Genomic DNA, 10,344 nt, shown 5'->3' on the forward strand with positions numbered 1-10,344 from the left:
CATACAAGCTAGGGTCTGTTTGGCTCACTTGCAGAAAGTTTTGCGCTATAGTCTCATGTTAGAGCCCACTACACAACAGATCTCTACTGCGCAGGTGCAGTTGAATTTGTATACAGTGTTTCTTTGCCTGCTCGTGTTCTGTGACAGGGGGACCAATGCCAATGAGGTGAAAGGTGCGGGTTAGATAGTGCATAGAAGACCACATTTGAAAAGTCTGAGGGCAAACAGGATGGTGTCCTATTCATATGAAATCTTACCCTAGTGTGTACTCACTAGGGTCCTTTTGTCAAAATCTGTCAGCAAGTTCTGTTTTTTAGAGTTGTGAGACCCAGAGGTTGGTGTCTTCCCAGGCATTTTCCTGTCAGAGCTGTCATTTCTGAAAATTATAGAGTGTGGATTGAAACTAAGATTATAGGTTTAAGCAGCCCGCGTCTCTCTCTGACTGGGAACAATCTAAGCAATGCCAAGAAGCTAAATTTAGTCTTGGTCATTATAAAAATTGAAAGTAATGCTTTACAATTAAGAGTTTGAAAACAGCCTTTAATTTAGATTCCATAAAACATTGATGGGGCCGGAGGGTGTGATGCTGAGGGCTCAGAGGGCCTGTATTAAAGATGAGTAGAGGCTTTTAAAGCTTTGTTACTAGTTCAAATATGGTTCAAGGGCCATGTCAATTTGAAAGCATTGAGATTGGTTGATTATTCCAGGTCCTGTGAAATGCAGTATTCAACATCTTTGTAGCAATAATTATCAGAATTACTGCTTAGAAAGGCAAACTAAAGCTTAGGATTCTAAATAGGTAAGGAGAACTCTAAATAAATGGAGCTCAGAAGTAAGTAAAAGAGACTGACTTTAAGAAATAGGGATATTCCAAAAGGACCATAGAATTTTTAAAAAGGTATAGAAAACTTGTCTTAGCTTGGAATGTAAAGAAGGAAAGAATTGTCAACCTTAGAGGGCAGACAAGACCAAACCTGGAAACAAAAATAAAAATTGGGTGATGTCTTACAACTCCCCACTCAAAAGTTTTCAGCCTAACAAAAAATAGGAGAAATCCTGGAGCTAACAAACTCTTCCTAACTTGGAAGAACCGGGGCTAGAAAGGAAGGTAGCAGGACACTGTGATGTAGAAACCAGTACATTGAAGGGGGCTGGTCTGAGTCTGGCCATGGGCACAGAAAATAGAGTAGGCCGGGCGCTGTGGCTCACGCTTGTAATCCCAGCACTTTGGGAGGCCGAGGCGGGCGGATCACGAGGTCAGGAGATCGAGACCACGGTGAAACCCCGTCTCTACTAAAAATACAAAAAATTAGCCAGGCGTGGTGGCGGGCGCCTGTAGTCCCAGCTACTCCGAGAGGCTGAGGCGGGAGAATGGCTTGAACCCAGGAGGCGGAGCTTGCAGTGAGCCGAGATTGCGCCACTGCACTCCAGCCTGGGCGACAGAGCAAGACTCCGTCTCAAAAAAAAAAGAAAAAAGAAAATAAATAGAGGAAATGAAGACAAAGTTCCTGTGCCAGCATTGCTTATGGTTCTGACTTCCTCTCCATTACCTTTATGCTCTAGATTACTGAGCCAGAAACTAGCTTACGCCATGTGGGTTTGGAGGTGTGAGTGTGATATTTATGGGTATTTTTTTTGTGTGTATGTACATGGGTATGTGTTGGGATGGGGGAAGAAGAAGAAAGTTAGAAGTATCCAAAATCTCACTACCCTGAGATAGCCACTTTTAGGATGACCATCCTTTTGTGTGGCTTATTTTGTGTATACATATATACATAGGTAAATTTTCATAAATGGCGTCATTGTCTAATGCTTGCTCTATTGTTAAGGACAACTTTGGGGGAAGTTGTCCTCCCCTCTACTTTTCTTCCTTCTAATTTATACTTCCCCAGGGTAACCAGGGTTAACAGCCTGATGCATATCCTTCTATACATGTTTCTAAAATCCCTTCATCTGTTTCAAACACATACACACACACACACACACACACACACACATGCACACGGCTTTTGTTTGGACATTATTTAAAAATGTGATTATTATATAATACATTTTTTTCTGTGTCTTTTAATCAGTACCTAGTGGAATTTGCATAAGTTCCACAGTTGTTCTCTTAGTGGTAGCATAATAGCTCATGATATGAACGTATCACAGTTTATTCAATCATTTCCATATTAATGAGCATTTACTGGATTTCTAGCTTGTCACAATCACCATAGATACTGCAGTAATTATTCTTTTTTATTTTTCAGTTTAAACCATATTAAATTGCTGTTTTGTATGTCAAAAAGTCAACTTTGAACAAAAAAATGATACTAGCATGTAAAAAATAAATCAGCAGCAGTATGATCAGTTTTGAGAATGCAGAAATAAAATCAGAAATTTTTGATGCAACCCAAAGCTCTCCTAGAATGCAGAGGAAAAGAACAAGGAGATAAAAATAACAAGAAAATCAATAATAAATATGACAGGCCAGTGAATGTAGAACCAACATATTGAAAGTAGTAAACTAGCTTGCTTTAGGTAGACAGCAAGGGAAGGGTCCCAGAAGAGCCCCCAGCCCATGGGTCAGTGCCTCATCCCCACAAAACATAAAAAGCAGCCTGGGAAAATAATTCAAGCTGCAGGCACCGATAAGGGAACTAGGACAGGGTGTTGTGCCTGAAGACATGCCCATGGCTGCACAGATAGAACAACCTCCTGCCAATTTGGATAAAACTTACACAGAACTTCCAGCTCACTCAGATAAGGGAACAAGGCCTGGCATCCAAATGCCAGGACAAAGGTCCTTTGTATAGTCAGCAGGTTCCCAGGAAAAGTTTCTTCTCCTTTTGTGGGCATGGGCACGGTGGGCTCTGGTGGGTTTGGGTGGGCACTCTACTTTCCTTTATTAGAACTATAAGTCCAGGCTGGGCGTGGTGGCTCACACGTGTAATCCCAGCACTGTGGGAGGCCGAGATGGGCAGATCACGAGGTCAGGAGTTCGAGACCAGCCTGGCCAATATGGTGAAACCCCGTCTCTACTAAAAAATATACAAAAATTGTCTGGGTGTGGTGGCGTGTGCCTGTAGTCCCAGCTGCTCAGGAGGCTGAGGCAGGAGAATCGCTTGAACCCGGGAGGCGGAGGTTGCAGTGAGCCAAGATTGCGCCACTGCACTCCAGCTTGGGCAACAGAGTGAGACACCATCTCAAAACAAAACAAAACAAAAACAGATACAAAAACCAAAAAAAACTGTAAGTCCGGCTTCCATGAATCATCACCTCAGCTCCGGATTGGTTCCAGGCCAAGGTCCCGGGCCAAACTTTCACGTCAGCTTGTGATAGGCCCTGGGGCAAGCTAAGCAGCATCTGTGAATCATTTCGGCTCCTGATTGGTCCCCTGCCGAAGTCCCGGGCCAGGCTGAGTCACGGGTTCGCCAAGACAGCCCACAGACTAAGCACATTTCTTCTCTTTTCCGGTCCATAAAATCCCCAGAATGGGCCCCACAGTGAGTATTCCTGTTCAGGACTCCCCTCTCTACCGACAGAGAGCTTTCTTCTTTCACTTATTAAGCTTTCGCTCTAAGCTCACTTTTGTGTCCACGCTGCTTAATCGTCTTGGAGGTAGGACAAAGAGGCGTTATCTCAGACAATGACAGACTATTTCAATATGGCTTATCTATATATCTGAAAGACAAGAATAAATGCAATAGAAGCAATAATAGAAGAAAACCTCTATAAAATTAAGAAACAGCTGAATCTCCAGATCAAAAGGTACCAGTGAAACTAGTAAGATATAACTGATATCTATATAATCCTGATGAATGTTCTGAATTTCAAGGATAAAGAAAAAACTTCTATAAGTATCTAGTCAGAGACGACAAAAACCAAAAACTGGGTACCTCTAAAGAAAAAAATGGGATATCCCTAGAATTTTCCATAGTATTAAATATCAGAAGACAAATAGTGGAACATTTACATTTTTGATGGGAAAATGTTTTGACCAAGGAGTTCTCTACCCTGACAGTGCAACATAAACATATTTTCAGAAATGCAAGAGCTCAGAGAATATACCCTCTATAGAACCCTTGGGAAATGAGGTGGGGAGATGCAAAATAAATTCTCAAAGCGTCTTGTAAACAATAAAAAGTAAAGACCTTAAGAATATAGACTGTTATAAAAAGAATGATGTGTGCATTGAATCTATTTGAATATAGAATTAGTCTAAATAGTATAGATAAGGTTGCAAAACAGAATGGATATATTAATTCTTGAAAGGGTAGACAACATAATTTTAAATATACAAAAACCAGACTAAAATCTCATGCTATGCCACCATTACCTGGGAGATAGAGGGGTGGGGTAGGAAAGTAGAGGAGGTGAGAGAGACAGTTTCAAGGAGAAATATAAATTCATTTATTTTAAATTTAGGGGTAACCTCTTACAGAATTAAAACTAGAAAGTATACTTTACAAATGACTCCAGCAAAAAAAAAAAAAAAAACCACATTAAAAATTAGGAAGAAAGCATAATGCAAATACAACAATTGAAGAAAGACCAATAAATGCCAGTAAATGTGTGTGGGTTAAACATTCCTATTATAAGACAAAGATTCTCAGATTGAATTAGAAAACAAGGTTCAACTATAGTTTCTGTGGTTTATGAAAGACATAACTAAAAGTGGAATCCAAGGCAACCACATTAATAAGATAAGGCTTTTCATTTATTACTGATTAACTATGGCTATCCAATCAGGTAGTCACTAGCTGCATATGACTATTTGAAATTATTTTATTCTATATTTTAATTTCAATGACTTTAGAGGTATAAGTGGTGTTTGGTTACACAGATGAATTGTACAGTGGTGAAGAATGGGATTTTAATGTACCCATCAATTCAGTTCTGTACATTGTACCCAATAAGTAGTTTTTTGTCCTTCCTCCACCTCCTACATTTCCTCTTCTGAGTCTCCAATGTGCATTAATACCAGTCTGTATGCCTTTGCATATCTGTAGCTTAGGTCCCACTTATAAGTAAGAACATGTGGTATTTGGTTTTTGATTATTGAGTTACTTCACTTAGAATGATGGCCTCCAGTTCCATCCAAGTTGCTGTAAAAGAGATTATTTCATTCTTTGTCATGAGTGAGTAGTATTCCATGGTATATGTGTGTGTGTGTGTATATATATATATGCACCACATTTTCTTTATCCACTAATTGGTTGATGGGCACTGAGGTTGACTACATATCTTTGCAGTTGTGAATTGTGCTGTAATAAATATACATGTATAAGAGTTTTTTTTGATATAGTGACTTCTTTTCCTTTGGGAAAGATTGAATGGTAGATCTACTTTTAATTCTTTGAGAAATCTCTATACTGTTTTCCATAGAGGTTGTACAAATATACATTCCCACCAGCAGTGTATAAGCATTCCCTTTTCATTATGTCCATGACAACATCCATTGCTCTTTGACCTTTTAATAATGGCCATTCTGGCTGGCGTAAGGTGATATCTTATTGTGGTTTTAATTTGCATTTCCCTGATTATTAGAGGTGTTGGGTGATTTTTATATGTTTCTTGGCCCTTTGTATATCTTCTTTTGGAAAACTGTCTATTCATGTTATTTGCCTACTTTTTGATGGGATTATTTGTGGGTTTTTTTGCTGATTTACTTGAGTTCCTTGTAGATTCTGGACATTAGTTCTTTGTCAGATGTATAATTTCCAAATATTTTCTCCCATGCTGTGAGTTGTAGGTTTACTTTGATGATTATTTCTTTTGCTGTGTGGAAGCCTTTTAGTTTAATTAGTTTCCATTTATTTATTTCTGTTTTTGTTGCATTTGCTTTTGGGGTCTTCATCATAAATTCTTTGCCTATGCCAATGTCCAGAAGGGTTTTTTCCCCTAAGTTTTCCTCAGAATATTTATGATTTTGGGTCTTAGATATAAGTCTTTAATCCATCTGCATTAAATTTTTGTATAAGGTGAGATAGGGATCCAGTTTTATTCTTCTACATGTGGCTCTTCAATTTTCCTAGCAGCATTTATTGAATATGGTGTCCTTTTCCCAGTTTATGTTTTTGTATGCTTTGTCAAAGATCAGTTGGTGTAAATGTACGAATTTATTCTTGGGCTCTCTGTTATGTTCCATTAGTCTATGTATCTACTTTTGTACCAGTACCATGCTGTTTTGGTTACTATAGCCTTGTAGTATTATATGATTTGAAGTTGAGGAAAATAATGCCTCCAGATTTGTTCATTTTGATTACGATTGCTTTGGATATTTGGGGTCTTTTTTAGTTCCATTATGAATCTTAGGACTGTTTTTTCTAGTTCTGTGAAAAATGATGTTGGTATTTTGATAGGAATTGCACTGAATCTGTAGATTGCTTTGACAGTATGGTCATTTTTACAATATCGATTCTTCCAATCCATAAGCATGGGATCTATTTCCATTTGTTTGTGTCATCTGTGATTTCTTTCTGCAATGTTTTTTAGTTCTCCTTGTAGAGATCTTTTACCTCCTTGCTTAAATATATTCCTAGTTATTATATTTTTTGTAGCTACCGTAAATGGGATTGAGTTCTTGATTTGATTCTCAGTTTGGTCACTGTTGTTGTATAGCAGTGCTACTGATTTGTACACATTGATTTTGTACTATACTGAATTGAGACTTTACTTACTTCACTTATCATACCTAGGAGTCTTTTGGGGGAGCCTTTAGGGTTTTCTAGGTATATGATCATATCATGGGCAAACAGCAATAGTTTGGCTTCCTCTTTTCCTATTTGAATGCCCTTTATTTCTTTCTCTTGCCTGATTGCTCTATGACTTCCAATACTATGTTGAATAGAAGTGGTGAAAGTGGACGTCCTTGTCTTGTTCTAGTTCTTTTTTTTTTCTTTCTTTTTTTATTATTATTATACTTTAAGTTTTAGGGTACATGTGCACAATGTGCAAGTTTGTTACATATGTATACATGTGCCATGTTGGTGTGCTGCACCCATTAACTCGTCATTTAGCATTAGGTATATCTCCTAATGCTATCCCTCCCCCTTCCCCCCACCCCACAACAGTCCCTGGAGTGTGATGTTCTAGTTCTTAGTGAGAATTTTCAACTTTTCCCCATTCAGTATGATGTTGGCTGTGGGTATGTCATATATGGCTGCTATTATTTTGATGTATGTTCCTTCTATGCTTATTTGTTAAGGGTTGTTAAACATAAAGAGATGGTGGATTTTATTGAGTTCTTTTTTCTGTGCCTATTGAGATGATCATACGGTTTTTGTTTTTAATTCTGTTTATGTGGTGAATCACATTTATTGACTTGCGTATGTTGATCCATCACTTCATCTCTGGGATGAAACACACTTGATCATGGTGAATTATCTTTTGGATGCGCTGTTGGATTTGGGTTGCTAGTATTTTGTTGAGGATTTTTTGCATCTACATTTTTCAGATATTGGCCTGTTATTTTGTTGTTGTTGTTGTGTCCTTTCTTGGTTTTGGTATCAGTGTGATACTGGCTTCATAGAATGAGTTAGGAAGGATTCCCTCCTTCTAAGTCTTTTGAAATAGTTTCAGTGGGATTGGTATCAATTCTTCTTTGAATGTCTTATAGAATTCAGCTATGAATCCTTGTGGTCCACCTGGGCTTTCGTTGTTGTTGCTGTTTTTGGCAGTGTGTTTTTTTTTTTAATTACTGATTAAATTTTACTGCTTGCTATTGATCTGTTCAGAATTTCTATTTCTTCTTGATCAAAGCTTGGGGGATTGTATGTTTCCAGGAGTTTATTCATTTCTTCTAGATTTTCTGGTTTATGTGCATAGAGGTTTTCATAATAGTCTTGAATGATCCTTTGTATTTCTGTGGAGTCAGTTGTAAAGTTTACCATTTCATTTCTTTTTTTGCCAATTTTAAATAGTTTTATTTAAGACATTGCATTTTTCCACGTACAATAGTGTTTATAAAGTGCAATGTTACATCCTTCCCCTGTGCACATGTTCCATATTCAAGCATTAAGCATGCCCAGTAACTTACTATAGCAGCTGAACTTTTTAAAACTGCCACAGAATTTGCTACAAATTTAGGTCCTTCAATGTTTTAAATGTGTGGAACAATGCTACATCTATACTTGGGTTGGCTTAATCAACCTCTTCAATGGTGGGCCCTGAGGAAGCACCACCAGAGGGAGGAGCTCCACCACCAGGGAATCCCTCAGGCATTCCTCCTGGCATGCCTCCTGCACTCTGGTACAGCTTGGTAATGATGGGGTTGCAGGCTTTCTCCAGCTCGTTCTGCTGATGTTCAAATTCTTCCTTCTCGGCAGTCTGATTCTTATTAAGCCAGTTGATAATTTCATTATACTTGTGCAGAATCTTGTGTCTGTCCTCATCGTTAATCTTGCCTGGAAGTTTCTCATCTTTGAGAGTTGCTTTCATGTTGAATTCACAGGAGTCAAGTGAATTCTTGGATGACACTTTGTCCCTCTGCTTCTGATCTTCAGCTTTGTACTTCTCAGCTTCCTGAACCATATGTTCAATGTCTTCCTTGCTCAAATGGCCCTTGTCATTAGTGATAGTAATCTTGTTCTTTTTTCTTGTACTCTTGTCCACAGCAGAAACATTGAGGATGCCATTGGCATCAGTGTCAAAAGTGAGTTCAATCTGAGGAACACCTCGGGGTGCAGGAGGTATGCCTGTGAGTTCAAACTTGTCAAGCAGGTTGTCATCCTTGGTCATGGTATGCTCACCTTCATAAACCTGAATAAGCACACCATGCTGGTTGTCAGAATAGGTAGTGAAGGTCTGTGTCTGCTTGGTAGGAATGGTAGTATTATGTTTGATGAGGTCAGTCATGACTCCACCAGCAGTTTCAATACCAAGAGAAAGAGGAGTGACATCCAAGAGCAGCAAATCTTGAACATTTTCAGACTTGTCTCCAGACAGGATGGCTGCTTGGACAGCTGCACCATAAGCAACAGCTTCATCAGGGTTGATGCTCTTACTCAGTTATTTTCCATGAAAGAAGTCTTGGAGAAGCTTCTGAATCTTGGAGATACAAGTAGAACCACCAACCAGGGCAATATCATGAATCTGTGACTTGTCTAGTTTGGCATCTCAAAGGGTTTTCTCTACTGGGTCCAGGGTGCTACGGAACAGGTCAGCATTCAATTCTTCAAATCAGGCACGGGTACTGGAGGTATAGATGTCGATTCCTTCAGAGAGAGAATCGATCTCAGTACTGGCATGGGTGCTGGAAGAGACAATACTCTTAGCATGTTCACAAGCAGTACGGAGGCGTCTTACAGCTCTCTTGTTCTCACTGATGTCCTTCTTATGCTTGCGCTTGAACTCAGCAATAAAATGGTTGACCATTCGGTTGTCAAAATCTTCTCCACCAAGTGGGTGTCTCTGGCTGTAGATTTGGCCTCAAAGATTCCATCCTCAGTAGCGAGGATTGACACATCAGAAGTGCCACCTCCCAGGTCAAAGATCAGCATGTTTCTTTCTGCTCTAACCTTTTTGTCTAAGCTGTAAGCAATAGCAGCAGCAATTGGCTCATTAATAATTCTAAGTACATTGAGACCAGCAACAGTTCCAGCATCTTTGTTAGCCTGACGCTGAGTCATTAAAGTAAGCCAGCACTGTGACCACAGCATTGGTAACAGTCTTCCCGAGGTAGGCTTCTGCAATTTCCTTCATCTTTGTCAGAACCATAGAGGACACCTCTTCTGGATAGAAGCTTTTGGTCTCTCCATTGTATTCTACTTGGACCTTAGGCCTGCCAGTGTCATTCACCACCATGAAGGGCCAATGCTTCATATCAGACTGGACAACGGCATCATCAAATCTGCATACAAACAGATGTTTGGCATCAAAAACCGTGTTGGTGGGGTTCATTGCAACTTGATTCTTTGAGGCATCACTGATCAATCGTTCAGTGTCCATAAAGGTGACATAGCGTGGAATGGTTCAGTTTCCCTGATCATTGGCAATTATCTCTACTTTTCCCTGCTGGAAAACACCCACACAAGAGTATGTGGTGCCAAGATCAATACCAACTGCAGGTTCCTTCGACATGGTTGCTGGCATGTAGGCCTGGCTCCAACAATGAAGAAAGCCACAGGAACCCTGAGAGCTGCAGGCAAGCTCAATGATCTACAGTTTCATTTCTAATTGAATTTATTTGAATCTTCTCTCTTCTTTTCTAGGTTAATCTAGTTACTGGGCTATACATTTTCTTTATTTTTTCTAAGAACCAACTTTATGCTTTATTCATTTTTTTTTGCTTTCAATCTCATCAGAGATATTGGCTGATTGTGTGTGTATGTGTGTGTGTTTTCTTTTTGTTGTAGCTTG

General features: G+C 39.3%; 1 pseudogene; it reads right to left on the minus strand.

Moving 5' to 3' along the window:
- Window positions 1-7,980: 7,980 nt before the first annotated feature.
- Window positions 7,981-10,123, minus strand: LOC129476156 (heat shock cognate 71 kDa protein-like; annotated as a pseudogene).
- Window positions 10,124-10,344: the final 221 nt, after the last annotated feature.

This window comes from Symphalangus syndactylus, chromosome X (genome assembly GCF_028878055.3).
Source record: "Symphalangus syndactylus isolate Jambi chromosome X, NHGRI_mSymSyn1-v2.1_pri, whole genome shotgun sequence".
Classification (NCBI taxonomy): domain Eukaryota; kingdom Metazoa; phylum Chordata; class Mammalia; order Primates; family Hylobatidae; genus Symphalangus; species Symphalangus syndactylus.